The sequence below is a fragment of the Myotis yumanensis genome, unplaced genomic scaffold (assembly GCF_028538775.1).
Source record: "Myotis yumanensis isolate MYYU_CA2020_CCGP unplaced genomic scaffold, mMyoYum1.0.hap1 SCAF_1, whole genome shotgun sequence".
NCBI lineage: Eukaryota > Metazoa > Chordata > Mammalia > Chiroptera > Vespertilionidae > Myotis > Myotis yumanensis.
Genome location: NW_027223752.1, coordinates 158,869,410 through 158,890,800, shown reverse-complemented (window position 1 = coordinate 158,890,800; position 21,391 = coordinate 158,869,410). Strand labels below are relative to the sequence as shown.

At 43.1% G+C, this 21,391-nt stretch overlaps 1 protein-coding gene across 9 annotated transcripts in view; it reads right to left on the bottom strand.

Moving 5' to 3' along the window:
- The window catches only part of ZMYND11 (zinc finger MYND-type containing 11), a 146,845-nt gene extending 127,379 nt beyond the window's left edge, over positions 1-19,466 (bottom strand). For 2 of the 9 annotated variants that reach the window (XM_070390901.1, XM_070390943.1), the window contains exon 1: positions 19,116-19,316. The gene's annotated coding sequence lies outside the window, so the exon portion shown is untranslated. Of the gene's footprint in view, positions 1-18,635; positions 18,744-19,115; positions 19,318-19,363 lie in introns of those variants that run through there. The other 7 variants (XM_070390972.1, XM_070390937.1, XM_070390911.1 and 4 more) reach the window with 6 other exon arrangements.
- Between the last annotated feature and the right edge of the window lie 1,925 nt (positions 19,467-21,391).

The following is a 21,391-nucleotide window of genomic DNA, read 5'->3' as shown; positions in this document are numbered from 1 at the left end:
TTCTAAACACTGTCCACTTTCCCACCAAAACAATTTCAACTTCATTAAAGTACATCTGATTTGTTTAAACATATGAAATGCTTTCTGAAAAAAGAAATTCAGATCCTTTCTTTAAAGCCAAATTTACCAAGAGCCTAGTGTATATTAAGCTCTATCTGGGAAAAAGAGCTAAAACTTACAGAGAAAAAAAAAAGTCCAATTAACAGAACTCAAAATAAGAAAAATTTTCTTATATTGCATTTGTAGCCATGAAATTTCAGTAAATTTATTTTATAAAATAATTAAGACATAAAAATCATCATAAAAACCCTAACACAAATCTTTAGCTACTGAAGCTACAGTCAATTCTTATTATTCCCAGATTCCATATTTGTAAATTCACTAACTTGCTAAAATTATTTGTAACCCCTCTTGAATACTTTCAGCCTTCTGCAGTTATGCGCATGCTCCCAGCTGAGTCCATGGAGCTGGGCAACACTCTGCCTTCTCCTTCCAGCTTAGACTGCAAACAGTGTCCTTTTTGCAATCTAGTGCCATGTTTTTTTGTATTTTTGAAGATAGGCCGTGATATGTCGGATGAGCTTCATTTAAGTACAAGTTATGGTGCAAACAGCTATCAGGAACACCTAAAACAAGGAAGAGGAGTGTGCTATCTGTGCCCAAGGGTATTTTGGAAGTGCTAAATAACATTTAGAGTATGTGAGGGAACTACGAAAAAGATAAAAAAGTGGCTACATTCATGGATCCATGAGATGACAACCAACAAAAAGTGGAACAGAAGGTTGGAGGTTGAAAGCCAGAGAAATTTATAGTCATGTTACCAAGGATCAGGAAAATACTAATTCCTCCTCAGGTAGAGCTGGCTGGCATGTTTTAAAAAGTGATAGATAGTATGGGTGGAAAAAACTGTTAATACAGGAAAATGGTTATATAGAAGAACAGGTTTGTTTTACAAGAGTGGCTTGTTTTACAAGAATGTTGGCAAACCAATCTATATAATGGAAATGGCATTTTGGTGACCAGAGGCTCACAGACCTAACTCTGTATTCCCCAAGAGGAAAAGAGTCAGTAATGACTAATTCAGTGTTTATGGTGAGTTTATGGAATATATCTACAGCAAATAACAAGAATTAACTGATTATAACAAAATGTGATCTTTTTAAATGTTTCGAACAGCTATTTTTATAACATTATTTTAAAGAGCTCCTGAAAACCATTTTAAGTAGGTTTAAAACTAAAGCTTTTATGATATTTCTAGTTAGAGATAACCAACTTTGATGATAAATGTCAGCATGGTAGAACAGGGATTATTGTGATCCTATAATTTACTCATAACATTAGTTTCCTAGCACATCAGTTAAAATAACACAACCACTGTCTTCCAAGAACTGAAAAATCTACAAAATCATATTTTTTTTAAATATATTTTATTGATTTTTTACAGAGAGGAAGGGAGAGAGATAGAGAGTTAGAAACATCGATGAGAGAGGAACATCGATCAGCCGCCTCCTGCACATCCCCCACTGGGGATGTGCCCGCAACCCAGGTACATGCCCTTGACCGGAATCGAACCCGGGACCCCTCAGTCCACAGGCTGATGCTCCATCCACTGAGCCAAACCGGTTTTGGCTACAAAATCATATTTTATATTAAAATTATTTTTAATCAGCCATTCATTTATTACATAACAATCATACTAGCCCATGCTAAGTTAACCAGATGCTTCATTTCTCAAATACTTCTTTTTTTCAAAAGGAATTTGTCATAATTTGTAGAATGGTAAATTTCAAATCTGAAGAACATGACAAATAGAAATTCTGGATTTCAGAACTGATAAAATATGAAATACTTGAGAGCATACAATAGCACCATGTTGAAGGTATTCAAGGGCAGAGAGACAAAAGTTAGTAAGTCAATTTTATCTGATGTTATTAGTTTACACTAAAAGTAACACATCTTATTAAATGTTTGAATGGATTTAAAAGGTGTCTACTCAAATAATGGTTTATACTTTCATGCACATTAATAGTCACAGCATACTTCTAAAAGACAAGATCTAGGTGATATCTTGATCTATACTGACCTCTTCTTTCCTAATACATTTACCTTTAAAATTATCATCTCTTTAATTCATTAAATTAGACCAGTTTACAACTGAACTTTTCCTTGGATTCTGATTACATGAAAGTTAATTATAATTTTTTAAAACCATCAATTATTTAGCAGTCCATATAAAAAATAACAATGGGGCAAATCTTATTTTACTATATTTTGCTATAATGAAAAAGCAATAGAAAAAAAAACCAACTAAGAAATTACAGGACCATATTCTAGATCAAAGATGGCAAGTCCATGCACAGGGTGAGAACAAGCACATGGCTCAAAGGTTCCTGGTACGTGCTCTGCACCAATGCAAATGTCATCCAGAACAGCATGCATTTAGACTGACATTCCACATCTGAGAAAGATCTGGTTATTTTAAATATGTTTACTAATGAGAGAGAGAGAGAGAGAGAGAGAAAGAGAGAGAGAGAAACATCAATTGGCTGTATCTTATATGCCCCCTACTGGAGCTCAAACCCACAACCTGGGCATATGCTCTGACCCAAAATTGAACCAGTGACCTCTCAGTGAATGGGACGAAGCTTAACCAACTGAGCCACACTGGCCAGGGCAGGATTTGGTTTTTTTATTCTCCATGCTATAGTATTGAATTGATATAACATACATCTCAAAGTTTATGATATCTTTAAAAAGGTATAAATATTTTATTAAATATGCAAGAAAATCTGAAATCTTATAATTATCTTACACACTGTAAAGTGTATGGCAACAGTGGACACAAGCAACAGCAGACACTGACAATATCTGCCAGTAAATCTGGCACTCTCTATAGCTAAATTGCCAAATACTTGTTATTTTAATAAAATGTCAGTTTCTAAAGTACTTTTGAGTTTTAATTTAGATAAAATGTTTCCCATAATCTCAGAAAGGGGTGTCAAAAAAGTTTAGTTTCATTTCACATTCCTAATCGGTTTGTAATAACTGCTTAGGGCAATGTGTTAAGAATTTTAAGGTCAAGGAGTAAACTTACAGGTTATTGGGAAAGACGGGGAAAGAGACTGAGTCTCCAGAAAACTAAAAAAAAATGTACATAACTATTAACGATGACTAATAAAGGCATATTATTTTCTAAAATAATCCCATCTCATCAGCACTTAAAATGGCCACAGCCTAAGACATGGCTCAACTCTGAAAGTTGCCAGAATAGCACAGAGATCTCACATTCATCATGCCTCCTTGGCTAACCTTGACGCAGCTCGAAAATAACTTCCTTCACTTATGACTACATTTTTCAGCTTTCTCCCTCTCTGTTTTTGAAGGTGATGTAGGCAGGATAATACATGTTACTCTCTAGTCTGAGGAGCAGGTTTCCATAAAAAGGGAGAGAGAAAAGAGCGAAAATAATTCACTTGATTAGATTCTGCTTCAGCCTTTTTTCTCTCATAAAAATAATTGCCCTCCTCCTAAGTAATATAATAAAGTATAATACTTGATACAAGTATAAAATTCATCCCTAAATATATCAAAACATAACTTCCATATAGAAATATTAACAACTAGTGGCCCAGTGCACAAAAATTTGTGCACTCGGGGGGGAGGGGGGTGTCCCTCAGCCTGGCCTGCACCCTCTCCAATCTGGGACCCCTGGACGGATGTCCTACTGCCGGTTTACAGGGATCGGGCCTAAACTGGCAGTCGGACATCCCTCTCACAATCTGGGACTGCTGGCTCCTAACCACTCACCTGCCTGCCTGCCTGATTGCCCCTAACCACTCTGCCTGCCAGCCTGCTTGCCTCCAACTTCCCCCCGCCGCCAGCCTACTCGCCCTCAAATGCCCCCCCACCAGCCTGATCACCCCTAACTGCCCCCTGTACCAGTGTGCTCACCCCAACTACCCCCCTGCCAGCCTGCTCGCCCCTAACTCCTCCCCTCCCCCGCTGGCCTGCTTGCCCCCAACTGCCCCCCTGCTGGCCTGCTCACTCCAAATGGCTCCATCTTCCATTTCATTTGTGTCCTTTCCACCCCTAAGTTAATGTCATGTCCTTAATACATGGTTATGAGATGTCTCTGTGACTGAGCTGGGAAACCTTTCACATTTCTCTTTCCTTTCCTTTCATCTCAGGATAACTGAGCTCTGCGGTTTGTGTGGGACCAAAGGCCCTGGGAATACAATGCTGAGCTCTCTGAACTCATTTTATTCTTTATTGTATTATTTGATTCCTGGGGCTGAATTAAACATGAAAACAGAAGAAAATATACCCTTAGATATAGAATCTGAGTCATTACCCAGAGATTTCTGCGGGAGTTGACACTGAGGCATGAGACACATGTGTTTATTGGTCAGTTTCCTCAACTATGGAACGAAGGTTGATCCTGCCCCTCGGATCCTTTGGAGGTTGGATATGATGCATCCAGAGGGATTAACTGGCAGCTCTAAGAGTAAGATCAGAAGTCAACAGACACTTGTTTCCTTTACCCAGACAGAGTTAGAAAAACACAACTCCTTTTATCATAACAGCAGCCAAGGCCATGCCTGTGGAAGGAGGAGCAGGGAACCAGGGCTTCCCCCTTGCTCCTTCCCCACACTCCCTCCCTCCCTCCTTGCACTGGTCCAGCTGCTATCCCTATCGTGGAACCGCTCAACTCAGGCTCTGGCCCCACCCATGTCACAGGGAGGACCATGCGCAGTTTCTTGCAGACACAGAAGCAGCTGTGGAGTAGGGAGGTGGTGTTAATCCACTGAGCAGGTGCTGAAGTCCTTGTTGAAGTCTCCACTCTGGAGCCTGCGAGTTTAAGTCCTGGGAGGCTGCGCAGTGGAGGCACCACATTCCTTTCAGTAGAAACTGAAGACTGATAGGAGCCTGCTGGCTGAGGGGAAGGACCAGGAGGTCTGCCTTGCGCCCATTCGCCAATCCCCAGTCCCGCTTTGCTGATCGTGCCTCCTGAGCCCCGCGCCGGCAGGGGCCGCACACGGGGGCCTGGATGGCGGCTCCCGCTGTCCTGCCCTGCCTACAGTATGCAAATTAGCCGCCATCTTTGTTGGTGGTTAATTTGCATATCACTCTGACTAGCCTATGGGAGGTGTGGTGAAGGTACGGTCAATTACCATGTTTGTCTATTATTAGATAGGATGGTAAGATAAAATATTTTTATACTTTACTGTGTTTGTATTAAACTCTATAAATACTTATATTTAAAAAATAGTAACCTAGCAAGCTAATACAAATGCTATTTAAGCACATGCAACACTAGTTTTAACCATAATTAAGGGACAGTCAAGGGTATTTCATAGCTCCCTACCCATCAACTCTTTCATTATTCTATGCTGTAATACCCAGGTCATTTAATCAGTCAGCATTTATTTACATTAAACAACAATTTTTGTTGTTGGGAGTACAGATGCTGTGGGAGTGCAGAAAGGTACAGAGAAGGTTTTGTTCCTTTACCTCAACTTGTAGGATCGTTATACTAGTAATTTCCCTGAAGAACTGACATTTAACCTGAGGCCTCTAGGATATTTAGGATTAGTCAGCAAGGTAGAAGCAAAGAAAGATTAGATAAAGGTAGCACAGGACACAGGGGCCAGTTTATGTGGAGTTTCATACACATCATAAAGGACTTAAGACTTTAACCTAATGGCAATGGGAAGTCACTGAAGAATTCAGCAGGTCAGAGGGATTAGACTCCCAACGGCTATTTAGCTTAGAAATTTAGTCTGTATCAACCATGGTAATTCCACCTTTCTTATCACCTGATATCAGGCTCAGCACCTGCTGTATGCCTCAATGAGGGAAAAGTGTGATTATGCTACTTTTAGGACAGATGTCCTAGTTCCTATAAAATGGTCTCTTCTTGCCCTAGCTGGTTTGGCTCAGTGGACAGAGTGTCGGCCTTCGGACTGAAGGATCCCGGGTTCGATTCCAGTCAAGGGCATGTGCCTGGGTTGAGGGCTCGATCCTCAGTAGGGGGTGTACAGGAGGCAGCCAATCAATGATTCTTTCTCATCATTGATGTTTCTCTCTCTCCCTCTCCCTTCCTCTCTGAAATCAATAAAAATGTAATAAAATGGTTTGGGTTTTTTTGGTTTGTTTTTTTTTACTATCACTACGTTTAGATATGATGCCCCAAACTGATGCAGCCATTTAGCAACCATAAGCATAACTAATCTTAGAACAGAGCTGACAGGGTGATGGACTGGACAATGGAAAGTCAGTCCTTTGGCAGCCGGGAGGTCATGACAACCTCTCAGGAGCAATTCCAATCATATGATGGTGGTAGAAGCTGGACTCAGAAAAGAGAAACAAAAGAATGCTTTTGTTGAGGGTTCAGAAAGGATAAAGTTTATAAAGGGGAAAAAAGAAAACCAGAGCAGTGAGTGTAGAGTTCAGAAAACATTTTTACTGTATTTCTCTCTACTAATAGATGAATATGCAAACTGTCTGGGACGCCGTCACAGTAACAACCAACAGTAGGCTACGTGGGCAACAAGGCCCACAGGGGGTGAGGGACGACCAAACGACTGAACAGCAGGCTGCATGGGGCAACCAGGCCAGCAGAAGGGGGCAGTTGGGGGCCATCAGGCCAGCGGGAGGGGAAGGGGGGGTGGGGGGGGGGGGGGCGATCAGGCCGGCAGGGGGCAGTAAGGGGTGATCAGGCAGACGGGGGGGGGGGGGCAGTAAGGGGTGACCAGGCCAGTGGGGGGGGAGGGGGGAGGGGCAGTTAGGGGCAACCAGGCCAGCAGAGGGGGGAAGTTGGGGGCCACCAGGCCGGCAGGGGGTGGCAGTTGGGGGTGAACAGGCTGGCGGGCGGGGAGGAGCAGTTAGGGGCAATCAGGCAGGTAGGCAGGTGAGCAGTTAGGAGCCAGCAGTCCTGGATTGTGGGAGGGATCCCGGATTGGAGAAGGTCAGGCTGGGCTGAGGGGACACCCTCCCCTGGTGCATAAATTTCGTGCACCAGGCCTCTAGTTTTGTAATAGTAGGAGATGTCTGAGTATATTTGAATGTAAATAAAAGAGAGCCAGTACAGAAGAGGATTAAAGTAAAATAGGTGAGAGTTTTCTGAAGCAAACGATCTATGGGCACATGAAGAGAATGACAAAAGGAGATGGTGAGTGCACAAAGTAAGTTACTTCCAACATGATGCAGTTTCTTCTCTTTAAAAAAAATAAAAAAGATGCCAAACTGGTCTACAAGTGTGGGAGTGGGGGAGTTGAAGAAAGAAAAGAAAGTTAAGTAAATCTTTATGGAAAATGGAAGATGAACTGATCAGAGAAATAAAGTATGATTGAGCGCTCAGGTGGCCACCTATGTCAGTTTCCAAGAACCTACATACAGTGTCACCACTCAGCTCTCTAGTTTCTCTCCATGTATAGGCAAGGAGGGTAAATTCATCCAGAATTTGGGTTTTGCTTTAACATGTTTGCATTGAAAAGATAAAGGGACACTTATCTACCTATATGCACTCATGTGACCTACTATATATATAGCACTGTACACACTAGGTATTATAAAGGTATTTAAAAAGTCAGTGTTTATAAGCCAAGGAATTGGGAAGATAATTATTGGGGTAAAGTTTAAATAATAAAAGGCAAAAGAATAAGAACTAGTTGAGGCAAACTTTAAATGCTGTAGAAGTTTGAGGGGACAGATCACTGTGGGCTAATAAAATGAAAGATGAAAACTGACAGAGATCTCAAATGCCAACTAATTTCAAATTAAATTTTAAGCTGACTTCAGCATTGGGTATGGAATAAGGAGGGAAAAAAAGGATACTTGAACAAAAGTTATATGCCCAGCCGCGTGGCTCAGTGGTTGAGCATCGACCTATGAACCAGGTCACGGTTTGATTCCCAATCAGGGCACCTGCCTAGATTGTGGGCTTAAAATCCCCAGTATGGGATGTGTAGGAGGCAGTCGATCAATGATTCTCTCTCATTGTTGATGTTTCTAGCTCCCTCTCCCTTCCTCTCTGAAATCAATAAAAATATATATTTAAAAAGTAATATTTATTCAATCAATATTATTTGTGTACTTTAAAAGCCACTTATTAAAAGAATAAACAGAATGGCTGAAACAAAAGTTTTACCTAGGGAAACAGGAAATAAGGCTAGAAAGTTAGACTAAAACCACTCAAATATTATGAATGAGACCTGGCTGGTATGGCTTAGTTGGTTGGGCATTGTCCTGTGCATGGGAAGGTTTCTGGTCTGATTCCCAGTCAGGGCACATGCCCAGGTTGGGGGCTCAATTCCCCATAGGGGGTGTGCAGAAAGCAGCTGACTGATGTTCCATGCTCACATTGATGTTTTTCTCTCTCTCTAAAAATCAATTTTAAAAAACTTTAAAATATATATATCACGAATGACAGAATTAAAATCCATGGGGGGTTGGGGGAGTGCATGAGAGAGGATTACAATTACATCTTACTACCTAGTAGCAAATTCCAGGCCACAGTGCAGGAAGAGCCTGAACGAAGCCTGTGGCCTCCTGAGTTGAGGAGACTTAGAGCAGAGATTAGTGGGCAGTTTTGTAGACCCTAAACTTTTAAATTCTATGAATCAGACTTCAGATCCTCTTCCTTTCCTATTATTTATGATATGTAGGATTATTCTATGAAATGGTACCTCTAGTTAAGAACAAATACTGACTCATAATAGCAAACCTTTTAACATTTCTACTCTATTCCTCAAGGTAAAATTTCACAAAATATTCTATTTAAAATGCAACCCTAACAGCAGCAATTAATGTAATTCTTTTTTTTTTTTTAAATATATTTTATTGATTTTTTACAGAGAGGAAGGGAGAGAGATAGAGAGTTAGAAACATCGATCAGCTGCCTCCTGCACATCTCCTACTGGGGATGTGCCTGCAACCCAGGTACATGCCCTTGACCGGAATCAAACCCGGGACCTTTCAGTCCGCAGGCCGACGCTCTATCCACTGAGCCAAGCCGGTTTCGGCAATTAATGTAATTCTTGAATGTATCTGGTAATCTAAAACTGAGAAAATTATATATTTCAGAAAAACCTGACTTAATACAGTTTAAAAACAGATAAAACTTTGTTTTAATCACCTGAGTATAACTAGAAAGAACAGTATAAAGACTGACACCAGTTGGAAATCAGCTGTGGATGGCCTGTGCCATATGCTCATAAAAGCAAATGAAATAAGGCTGAGACCTTGTTAGAGACTCCAGCTGAGGAGTCCCTGAGCCACTCCCTCCTCCCTGACTTCCCATCTGCTATGTAAAACTGATGGACACTGTATCAGAGATGAAGAGAAACCGTGGTCATTATCAGGCACGGCTCAGCATGGAAAGGTGCAGACATTGGTTATCAGTGACAGGGCTTCTTCCCTCATACTCTTCTGGTACTCAGCTCAGACACTGAATCTGCCCCTGCAATGCCCATGTCTCTGGGGAACAACCTGAAAGTGGAAATGACACCCTCAATCTGGAGGAATATCAAGGATCACCTGAAATCCAAAGGCCAGGGTTAGCCAGACCGCCAAGGGCCTGAAAAACCTTCACGTGTGATCTCAACCCTGCCTGCAGACACAACCCACGATGGTTTGCATGACTGTAGGCCATGGTCGGCAAACTGCGGCTCTTTGGCCCCTTGACTGTGGCTCTTCCTAAGCCTTAGCAGTACCCTAATTAAGTTAATAACAATGTACCTACCTATATAGTTTAAGTTTAAAAAATTTGGCTCTCAAAAGAAATTTCAATCGTTGTACTGTTGATATTTGGCTCTGTTGACTAATGAGTTTGCCGACCACTGGTCTAGGGCAGTGGTTCTCAACCTTCCTAATGCCGCGACCTTTTAATACAGTTCCTCATGTTGTGGTGACCCCCAACAATAAAATTATTTTCGTAGCTACTTCATAACTGTAATTTTGCGACTGTTATGAATCGTAATGTAAATATGATATGAAGGATGTATTTAGGCGACCCCTGTGAAAGGGTCGTTCGACCCCCAAAGGGGTCGCGACCCACAGGTTGAGAACCGCTGGTCTAGGGAAAGACAACCAAGTTCTTCTGCTACCTGTCAGCGTCGAAAGCTTACTCCAGCACCAGCAGGAACTTTAGGCCACTGCTCAAATTACGGAAAAGCCCAGAGACACTGAAGCTGAGTGGCAGTTTATCTCCTGAATATCGTTCACCTCAGACCTGATGTAGGACTATCAGGAAACCCCAATCAACCCTAACTTTGATATCCACCTTCCATGACCAGGAGAGCGACAATACAGGAGCATTTTAGAAAAACCACAAAAGACTCAAGGTTTTCCTCTAGGAAGCATTTATTTTTCAGGCTGTCAACCCCCTTTAAAAAACTTCATGAAGCCCTAGCTGGTTTGGCTCAGTGGATAGAGAGCGTCAGCCTGCGGACTGAAGGATCCCGGGTTCGATTCCAGTCAAGGGCACATGCCTGGGTTGTGGGCTCAATCCCCAGTGTGGGGCATGCGGGAGGCAGCTGATCAATGATTCTCATCATTGATGTTTCAATCTCTCTCTCCTCCCCATCTCTCTGAAATCAATAAAAATATATCTTAAAAATAATAAAAGAAAAAAAGAAACTTCATGAATATTCTTCTTGAAAGACAATTTCTGAGACATAGAGCTAAAGGTCAGAGGCTACATCATTTTCTGTAAGTCCTTTCAAAAAGAAATATTTAAAAGAAGGCATACATACACCACAACCTACTTTAAAAAATAAAAATTTGAAACTCACAAAGTTAAAATTTGTGTGACTTTAGAAAAGAGCCCAGATCCATCTCCAGAGATTCCCCTCACAAAACTGATGTCAGTCTACAAGAAAACTAAAAAGTTCATAACGGCTTTCAAGTTCAGAGTTTCCCCATGCAAAAGCATTCCCCATGCTAGCCTTCATTAATAGAATATTTTTTTTAAAAATCTTTCCATAGCTATTTTATGAGGAAGTCACATTTACTATGTAACATCCCCATTGATGAATATCAGCATGATGTGAATGCTACAACTCAGTTGATCTATTTCTCTCTTCACCATATGCTTCTCATATTTTAGATGATGGTAAACATCTACAGAACTCTGAAGTCTTCACAATTAGAGCAACTTTCAAGTAATTAGTTATTTCAATACAAACTGAACTTACCCAACAGAGGGAATGCTAAAGTGTTCTTGCTATATGACCCCCCTTCTCATATAGTAAAAACACTTTAATGTTGAAGTTAATTCCAAGTATTTTCCAACATTTCTCTCCTATACATATTAAAATAAAGTTGTAGGTTCCTCCCCTTCCACCCCATGCCAAGTATCTTCATAATCCTAGCTGCAAAAATGACAAGAAGAAAGTAAGCCAATTATAGACGCTTGTTCTTAAATTGCCGGTGAAACTGGAATTAACCAGAACTTTATGTATGGATGGAACATTCTGATTACTAGGAGATTCTAATATTCCTTTTCTTTCCACCTCCTACTTTTGTATAAAGACTGAGCTTAGTTTTACATTTTTTTATTATCCCCCCGTTTGGCAGACTCATAAATAAAGGCACATTTGGGAGATGAAGGTGGTATCAATACAAAGATTCAAGGACTTAGAGACTCTTAGGAGACAGAGCAGCCATAGGTTTTGGTAGTCATACACTTGAATTCAAATACCCACTTGATCATGTATTCTGAGAGACCCTCAGGCACTGGTAACTTCACCCTCCTAAGTCTGCTCTCTTAACATACGTTATAGGGGAGTTATGATTATACTGTAATATTGGAATTTATCATATACTCAACTGTAATACTAACTTCCCTCATGCTGTTGTGAGAAAGAAATGGAGTTATGTAATTTGCCTACTATAGTAGGTGCTCAATAAGAGAAACCTTTTTTCTTTTCTTTTTTTTATTGATTTTTTTTTTACAGAGAGGAAGGGAGAGGGAGAGAGAGTTAGAAACATCAATGGGAGAGAAACATCGATCAGCTGCCTCCTGCACACTCCCTACTGAGGATGTGCCCGCAACCAAGGTACATGCCCTTGACCGGAATCGCAAGCCGACGCTCTATTCCACTGAGCCAAACCGGTTAGGACGAAACCTTTTTTTCTTTAAAAAAAAATGGTGCTGCCACAAGCAACATTTATAATGACACAAAGCTTTCTAAAAACTGCTTATATAGATTTCTAATGGGAACTAATGTGCCTACACAGTCAAATTAAAATGTATTTATGCCATTTTAAAAAACAGCATTTTAATCCCAACTGTGAAATCTCCCAATCTTAATATAAATCCATTAAAATGTATATATACACACATATATATCTTTTAGTGTTTGCATAAATATTTTAGCTAGGAAAAAATCATACTTCTTCAAGTTATAAATTTACTTAGCATACTAGTAAATCAAACTAGAAAAAAAATCAAAAATATTAAGTGGGTCCACTTTTCACTTAAATGCTTGGAAAATATCTGGAGAACAAAAAAATTACTAATCATAACAAAGCTGTTTTTAAAAATCCTCAGGTAGTTAATATAGTGAAATCACAAAGTTCGAAATCATCGTTAAGACCTCAAAAATAATTTTCATTCAAATACAATGTATCTTAACTCACATACATCATACACTTTCTTCTGTCACATTGCACTGCACTTGTTTCAATAATTATGCTTCCTAGCAAGGGTCTAGTACATAGTACAGTTTCAATAAATAACTATGTTTAATAAATGAATAAATTCTTAAAACATTCTACCCATTGTAAAACTATATTTTAATGTAATCTTATGAATCGGATCAATTATGGAGTAACTTGAACTATAAAGGTATTTATTTAAAACAAAACTAGTGCCAAACCGGTTTGGCTCAGTGGATAGAGTGTCGGCCTGCGGACTGAAAGGTCCCGGGTTCGATTCCGGTCAAGGGCATGTACCTTGGTTGCAGGCACATCCCCAGTAGGAGGTGTGCAGGGGGCAGCTGGTCGATGTTTCTTTCTCATTGATGTTTCTAACTCTCTATCCCTCTCCCTTCCTCTCTGTAAAAAATCAATAAAAAATATTAAAAAATAAAAATAAATAAATAAATAAATAAAACAAAACTAGTTTACCTACTATCCTATATAATAAAAGGGTAATATGCAAATCAACTGAACAGCAGAACGCCCAGTCACTATTACGCGCACTGACCACCAGGGGGCAGATGCAGGAGCTGCCCCCTGGTGGTCAGTGTGCTCCCACAGGGGGAGCACCACTCAGCCAGAAGCCCTGAGCTGGGCGCAATGCTGATGAGCGCAGCAGTGGTGGCAGGAGCCTCTCCCGCCTCCGCAGCAGCGCTAAGGATGTCCAACTGATGGCTTAGGCCCGCTCCCCAGAGGCAGCGGGTCTAAGCCATCAGTTGGACATCCCCCGAGGGCTCCCAGATTGTGAGAGGGCGCAGGCCGGGCTGAGGGACTCCCCCCGCTTAAGTGCACGAATGTCATGCACTGGGCCTCTAGTACTTAAATAGTACTCAGTTCCCACAAAAAAATAAAAAACTGTAGAAGTTTTCAGAAACAGACATTTTCCAATTAATGAATACCAGCACATAATGGGAACTTCTCATCAATGAATAGAAAAGAGTCAATATTATCCCTTATAAATGCTCATATAACAGTATTTCATTGCCTTTGTCATTTTTCTTTAATTTCACATAAAGTTAGGCAAACACTTAGCCATTTATTGAACAGAAAACATACCCAAAATAATAGAATGAAAGATTAACTAAATGTATAGCTACCAGATCCATATAAATCATGTTTATAAAACTGAATTAAATATCTAGGAAGTTCCTAAATTTCCCTACTAAACACATAATGGATACACGAATATTTTTTATTTTCCAAATAAGTTTTTTTCTTTTACAGACTATTTACTTGCATTTGTAAGTAATTTTGATATTAAACATTGTACAGCATTTTCACAATAGAAACTAAATAAAGAATTTTCTAAGTGGAAAAATCAGTAATAGCAAGCACATACACATGCAAAAAGATCTTCCCTTAAGGCAGTACATATCTGTTTACGATATTAGTGAAGACTTGATTATTCAAAGACTATACTACTGGATATTTTTATTTTTATCTCCCTCCCATTATCTTCATTTTTATCATTTTACTTCTTGTTACAGGGATTTTGTTATATGAATCACATTCTCTCACAAACTCCTAGTTCATTCACTTCTCATTAGAGTGTGTGTACTTGAATGGGGGTGTGTTATGAGGAGGTGGAACCTTCCATAATTAAAAGGAAGACTATGTTTTAAGATGATCATGTGGGACAGTGTTTGTAAAGAAATTTGCACAGTGGCTGAGACATGGTAAACATACAATATGTGATGCATATTATTATTATATACTCATTTTGTATAATAAACCTGTGAATACCAAAACATTTCTAAAATCAAGGCCAAAGAAGGACATGTGAAGAACCTTCAGATCACTAGTAATCTTTACAGAATCACTGCACCAAAGCAGATTTAAACTGTTTTGAAAAGTTGACAACACTAGTCCAATGAAATAACAAAGTTATCATGCAAGTCCTGGCCAGTGTTGCTCAGTGGAAAGACCACCAGCCCAAGCACTGAAGGGTCTCTGGTTCAATTCCAGGTCAAGGGCATATACCTAGGTTGTGGTTCACTCCCCACCCCCAGTTTTTGTGTGTGTGGGCGGGGGGAGGGGGGAGGGGTGTTAGAAGCAATCAGTTGATGTTTCTATCTCTCTTTATTTTTTTGGTGTGTTTTTTTTAATATTTTTATTGAGTTTTTACAGAGAGGAAGGAAGAGAGATAGAGAGCTAGAAACATCAATGAGAGACAGACATCGATCAGCTGCCTCCTGCACACTTCCCACTGGGGATGTGCTCACAACCAAGGTACATGCCCTTGACCGGAATCGAACCTGGGACCCTTCAGTCCGCAGGCTGACGCTCTATCCACTGAGCCAAACCAGTTAGGGCTCTATCTTTCTTTTTTCTCCTCCTCCCTCCCTCACTCTCTGAAAGGCAATGGAAAAAATATCCTCAGGTAAAGATTAACAAAAACAACAAAAAAGTTATCATGCAAGAGATACAGGCAAAAATTAAACTCACATCAGTTATTTTTTACTTGTCAAAATTCCTAGTAAAAATGTTGGTGAGGGATTAGTTCCACAATGATCAAATTAAGAGGTGCCAAGCAGTGTTTCTTTATTTAGAAAGTCCATCTGCTTCAAGCAAATATAAAACATACAACCTGAAGCAGTTACAGATAGGGTGACAGATGTGGGAAAAAGACAAGAATATTCATTTAAAACCAATGGTTAAAATAAGAATGTTCACACTATGTACTTCAATTACCTATATTCTTCATCAAATATTAAGAAGTAATGCTAGGCAGTTGCCAGGGGCTGGGGAGAGAGGAGATGGGGAGTTAAGTATTTAATGGATATGGAGTTTAAATTTTACAAGATGAAAAGAGCTATGGAGATGAATGGTGATTATGGTTGCATAACAATGTTAATGTATTTAATTATCACTGAATTGTACACTTGAATATGGTTAAGATGGCAAATTTTATGTCATGCGTATTTTATAATTTTAAAAAGTTAATCATAGAAAGATCCTTAAAATTGCTTTAAGTAAATGAGGCCCAAGAAATATAACAAATGTTTATTTTCTAACCTTCTGAGATAATTAAAAAGGAAAAAGAGGTATGCTACGACAGTCAAACTCAAATTAGTAAGACAATAATATAATTTCAGAGCTTCTCACCTTTCCACATTAAAGTCTTAGTAACACTGAATTTGACTCAAATGAATTGAATTAGTCTATATTCATGTATGAGTCAATAACCCTATAGTACAATTACTATTATTTTTCAGATGAGGAAATTGACACCAGGCATGACAAGTTTAAGTAATTTGTCCAAGATCACTTTGCTAGTAAATAACAGAGGTGAGATTCAAACCCAAGCCATTTAGCCTCCACTTATGCTACCTCTCTAATGGCAAAAAAACTAATTACCCTAATAAAAGTATTCAATGTGAAGTCCAAATTAAGGTTTGAATACTAATAAAAGTATTCAATGTGAAGTCCAAATTAAGGTTTTCAAACAGTGAAAAGTTTTTAACTATCATAAATATGACTATCCATTTTCTCCTTAACTTTTTTTTCTATATATACTCTTTGCTTATTTTTCCATGTGGAATTCAACTGAAAGATACGGTAAGAAAATCTGAAGCCAGAGGTTTAGGGCTCTAAGTAGTATTAGACTGCATTTGATACTTCCATTACAAATGTTAAAATTCTTAATTAGCTTCATTTAGTTGTCTCAGTTAAGGTATGCCAAAGGGTACGAATGTTTCTATTATACACTATCTGAACAACCCTTAAAGGAAAAGGGGATAGGGTTACAAAAGGGTGAGAGTTCAAACAAACACATGTCAATTCACAGAAACATGCAAGATGACATCCACCCAAAGTACCAGCGTAATGATATCCTAGTAATATTTAGTATGAACTAAGGAGCTAAATTTTAACATTGACATTTATATTGGTTTTTCTTTGTAAAGCTGGAGGCACTTGCATTTTTTAAACACCTTGCAACAGGTAACTGCAAAAATAAGTCACCCAATTACAGAATGTAAAAGGGAGATTCAGTTTTCATATGAAAAACAACTAGGGCAAAAAAGTACATGTGAAAAATAAAAATTCTGTTAATCACGGGTAGAGTTAAGCAAGAAAAAATTTTGATTGTCATAATCACATCCCATATCTTCTAATCCTTTATTCTCTAACCTGACCATCTTATAGAGTCCAACAAAATAATGACTGTAACCAGCACCAGTTAGCCAAAGACAAGAAAAATTACACACCTGTACAAAACTCGTATTTCTTTTAATCCTCATCCGAGGATATGTTTATTATTTTTAGAGAGAGGGGGGGAGGAGGGAAGAGAAACATCAATCCGTTGCCTCCCATAAGCGCCCGGACAGGGATCAAACCCGAAACTTAGATATGTGCTCTGAACTGGGAAATCCAAGCTAAAATCTTTTGGTTTATGGGAGGACACTCCAACTGAACCACCCGGCCGGGGCCAAAACTCGCATTTTATCTCCTGCTTTGTGTACAAGTTAGAATTCCGAATAATCAAAGGTGACTTTGCTAACCAGAAAGCACTCAAATTCCTAAAGTACAACCAAGACTATCTCCCTGATAACTTCCAACCATTAATTTGAATCAATGACCCAAACCCCCTCCCCAAAGGTTATGTATACATCCCCTAGTAGTCACTATGCTACAACTACTACATTTTCCAGTTTAAAAGAAAATAAATGTTGTACTTTGTGCCTTTCAACCAACAGATTAAATCATGTTTAAGCAAGCTCTTGCCTCCATGGGCAGGACTTACTATAGGACGCAGAACACCTGGGCGGGGCAGACCAGAGGGCCCAGTAGGGACACCTCAGAGAGTCGGGTGGGCCTCTCCCACCATCAGGCACCGGTCCTTGCACAGGCTGCCTGGGCACCTGCTTTAAGCTCACAGACTCACCACATATATGTGCAGACCCGGCATCACGGACAAACCGTATGCAACACAGGTGATCACATGCCCACACCAGGTCCTCTTCAGACACCAGACATAACACGGGGCACCATGGTACCACGTGCACAATGGACACCATGTCCACACCGAGTATCATGAAGACGGCGTGTACATAACAGCGGGCCCCCTGGACACACCGGGTATCGCGAGCACATTAACACCCGGCGCCATGCACCATCGGGGACACCGAGTTCATGCCCACACCCCTCAACACCGGGCACCACGGACACACGGGTACCAGGCACACCCCCGCCACCATGCCCACACCGTCCAAGCGCCTTCACAGCTGGCCCAGGAGAGGCGCGAGGGGCAGTCCACGTGGAACTTGGGTCCCCGGGACGCTCCAGGAGCCCCCACCCCGCCCCCCGCCCGGCAGAGGCTCTCGGACGCCCCGTGGAAGGGGTGGCCCCCGCAGGCAGTCCCGGGGCCTGACGGGCCTGCTGAGGCGGCGAAAGCCGCGCTGCCCCGGGTTCCCTCCCAACCGCGGGGGACGCGGACGCAGCCTCGCCTGGATCTCCGGGGACCGCCTGCCCAGCCTCGCTCCTCGCTCCCAAAACACGAGCCGCGACTGCAAATCCCCCCTCCCGCCCTCCGCCCGCCCACAGGGCCGCGTTCCCGAGGACCTCGAAGCGCGGCCGCGGGCCCCAAGGCCTGGCCGCGCGAGGAGGGCGGACCTGGCGTGCGACGCTCACGCGACACCCCGGCTTCCCCGCCCGAGTAGGCCCCGAGCCGGCTCCCCGCGTCCGGGCCTTCCCTCCGGGCCCCCCCGCCGGCGAGGAGGCGCCGACGGGACCCCCGCAGGCCCGGGCCCGCCGCACACAAAGCTCCGCGGGCAACTCGGGGCCATTGGCGAGAGGGCGAGCGGCGGTCACGCCCGCTCGGAGCCCCGAGAGGCTGCAGTCCGGCCCGGGCTCCACAAAGCCACGGACGCGCAGGCCACGGACGCCCCCGCCCGCCCGCCCGCGCCCCCGTGCCTGCCGCACGGCCTTCCTACCATTATGCTCCGGTCCTGGCCGCCGCCGCGGTGCCCGCCCTCCGCTCCGCGCCCGGCCCCGCCGCTGCGCCGCCTCCTCCCGGGTCTGGGCCGCGGACGCGGGGGGGTGAGGAGGGGGGGGGCCGGCCTCCGCCTCCGCCCCCGCGGGCTCACCCTCCCGATTCTCCACCGCCCTCCTCTCCGGCTCCGCGGGCCCATCCTCCCGCGCTCCCCGCCGCCCGGCCTTCCACTCTCCACGGTGTCTCCCTGGCTCCGCGGGCCGGGCCTCCCTGGCGCCTCCCCGCCGCCCTCCTCCTCGGTTCCCCGGGCCGGGCCGCGCGCTCTCCCCGGCGTCTCCCGCCGCCCCCGGCCGCTCGGCGCTTCAGGGCGCCATGTTTACAGCCCGCACCTCGGCGAGCGCGAGCCCGGCGGCTGGGGAAGCACGGCGGCCCGGGGGGCCGGCCAGGGCCCGGGACGCGGAGGCCCCGCCGCCGGACTTACGGGGGTCTCCTTGCCGAGCGGCGGGCCCAGGCGGGGCGGGAAGTTGGGGCGCCGCCGCCGGGAAAGTTTCCGTCCTGCGAGGACGCGGCGCTGTTCACATGGCGGTGTGTGCGCGGGCGGCCGCTCGCGGGCCGCCTCCTCCACCTCCGCCCGCCCCCGGACTTTATTGTGCGGCGCCGGCCGCGCGGCGCGCGGGGCCCGGGCTCCCTCCCGGCGGCCGGCGCGGCGCGGCGCACGCCCACACGCACCTTCCCCCGGTCCTGTCCGCGGCGCCGCTCCCCGGATCGGTCCCAGCATATTCTCACATCGCCGCACATGCACTTCGCGGCCCCACACGTGGAAGCGACGTACGTGCCGGCGCGCGGGCGCGGAGCGGCGCACAAAGGTCCCGGCCCGCATTGTTCCGCGCGCGGCCCGCGGGGCTGGCGCCCGCCCGCCCGGGGTCCGGGGGACTCGTTTCCTCGCGTGCCGCCAGCCCAAGTGCAGAGCCTTTGCGAAGCAGTCATTGTTACGTTAACAGAATCGGGCGAGTGGTTTTAGTGTCTTTTTAATTCTGTCCTCGAAGAGGATTGCAGGGCTCTGCGAAGTCCTCATTCCAGGCATTCACACGTAGGACCTGGGAAAAGAGCAGGACCACCCATTGTCCATGAGGCGAAAACACTACAAATGTGTGCAAAGAGAGCGAGGTTGTCTTTCCTAGTTTGTCGTTCTCGATCTCACCAGAGAAGATCCCAATAGACGGTTTAAGAAAGTCTCCAAGATAAGCCTACTTTTACAGGTTCCACATATTTCCCCCCCAAAAAAACCCTTTCTTTCTCCACTAGGAGTTTGGATGGAAAGCCTAGCAGCCAAAATTGCTTGCTCTGATTCTCATTGGACATAGGTACCTGAAAATCATTGGGAAGAGACTGTCCAAGTAATTTGGGGATTATAATCCGATTTCTCAATTGCGGGTCTCCAAGACTCAGAATTTGGAAATGGGTGATATTTGAATAGGTGTTCCATGATGTACGCCAGTCGAAGCAATTTCTCAGCCATCCATAGCCCTAGTTCTGCTACATCCCAGAGAGTTTTTGGTTATCTCAAGGAACATCACAAAATAATTTTAACTCGTTTTTTCAGATAAATAAAATGCAGCAGAGGGGTTAAAGGGTTTCAGATCAAATCAAGACAGAGCTAGTTTGAGGGCTGGGCCAGGAATTCTAACAATAAACAGCTTTAAGCACATCACCCTTTTTTAAAGACACCTATAAAACAAGACTGTATGGCTCCACCTCATTTCACTGAGGCAACATCATAGATGTATAAAAGAAAGCTTACCTTTTAGGAAAGAAAAGGTAAGACTGCATAACTCTATCTAGGAAGATGCAAAGTTTGTCCCCTCCTTCCAGCACATACTTCCCCTACTGATTCTTCAGTTTCTGTTCAATTGTCACTTTTTTTCCTAAAAGGACCCTTGTGAGCCCCCAATGTAAATTGGCCCTATTTTTCTCCATAACACAAAATTGTTTGTAATGACATGTTTACTTTAGTGTTTAGAAACTGACGGGAGAGTTTGTTCTCCATAGCACATCCAGGCTTCCAATAAATGTGTTAAATGGAGAAATGCCACAGATAAAATTGGTGGTCTCATTGTACTTGACAGAGCACTGTCTAGATATTAGTGTTTTGCTCTTAAATAACATAATACCCATAGCTCTGTCACTCAAGCATTGTAGTCCTTCTTAATGCATATTAATTAAAACCACATGTTAATTAGATGATGTTATACTTAGGGTAACAGTTCAAGGCTGTGGAGTAAAGGATCTTATAAATGCAGTTCTCCCAGACCCTGGGAGAAGCCATGTAATGTTCTTCCTGCTCACTGGGTGCATGTGTGTGGGTGTGCTCATAAAACAGAAGAGGTATATATACCTGAGCGTTTTGAAGCACATTAGTACACTTTTCTCCTTTGCATATCTATGCATGAAGTCCCTAAGGCATTCATGTACCTTGGAGGGCATTAGGATGGTCAGCGCAAGAATATATATAGAAGGAAAGTTAATATTAAGGTGCTGACACCCCAAATAGGAAACTTTAATCTGCAAGACAATTAGATTGCAAACAGGGCTTTGTTGAGAGATAACACAATTCTCTAAATTATTTTATTTTTCATTTTCAACATATTTAGAAACAGGTCTGGTGTAGCAGACCATTGAACTTCAGCACCCAGGGTCCGGACTAGGGATGAAATTAAGGAAGAAAGGAGGCAGAAAGCTGGTAGTGAGGTATGTAAC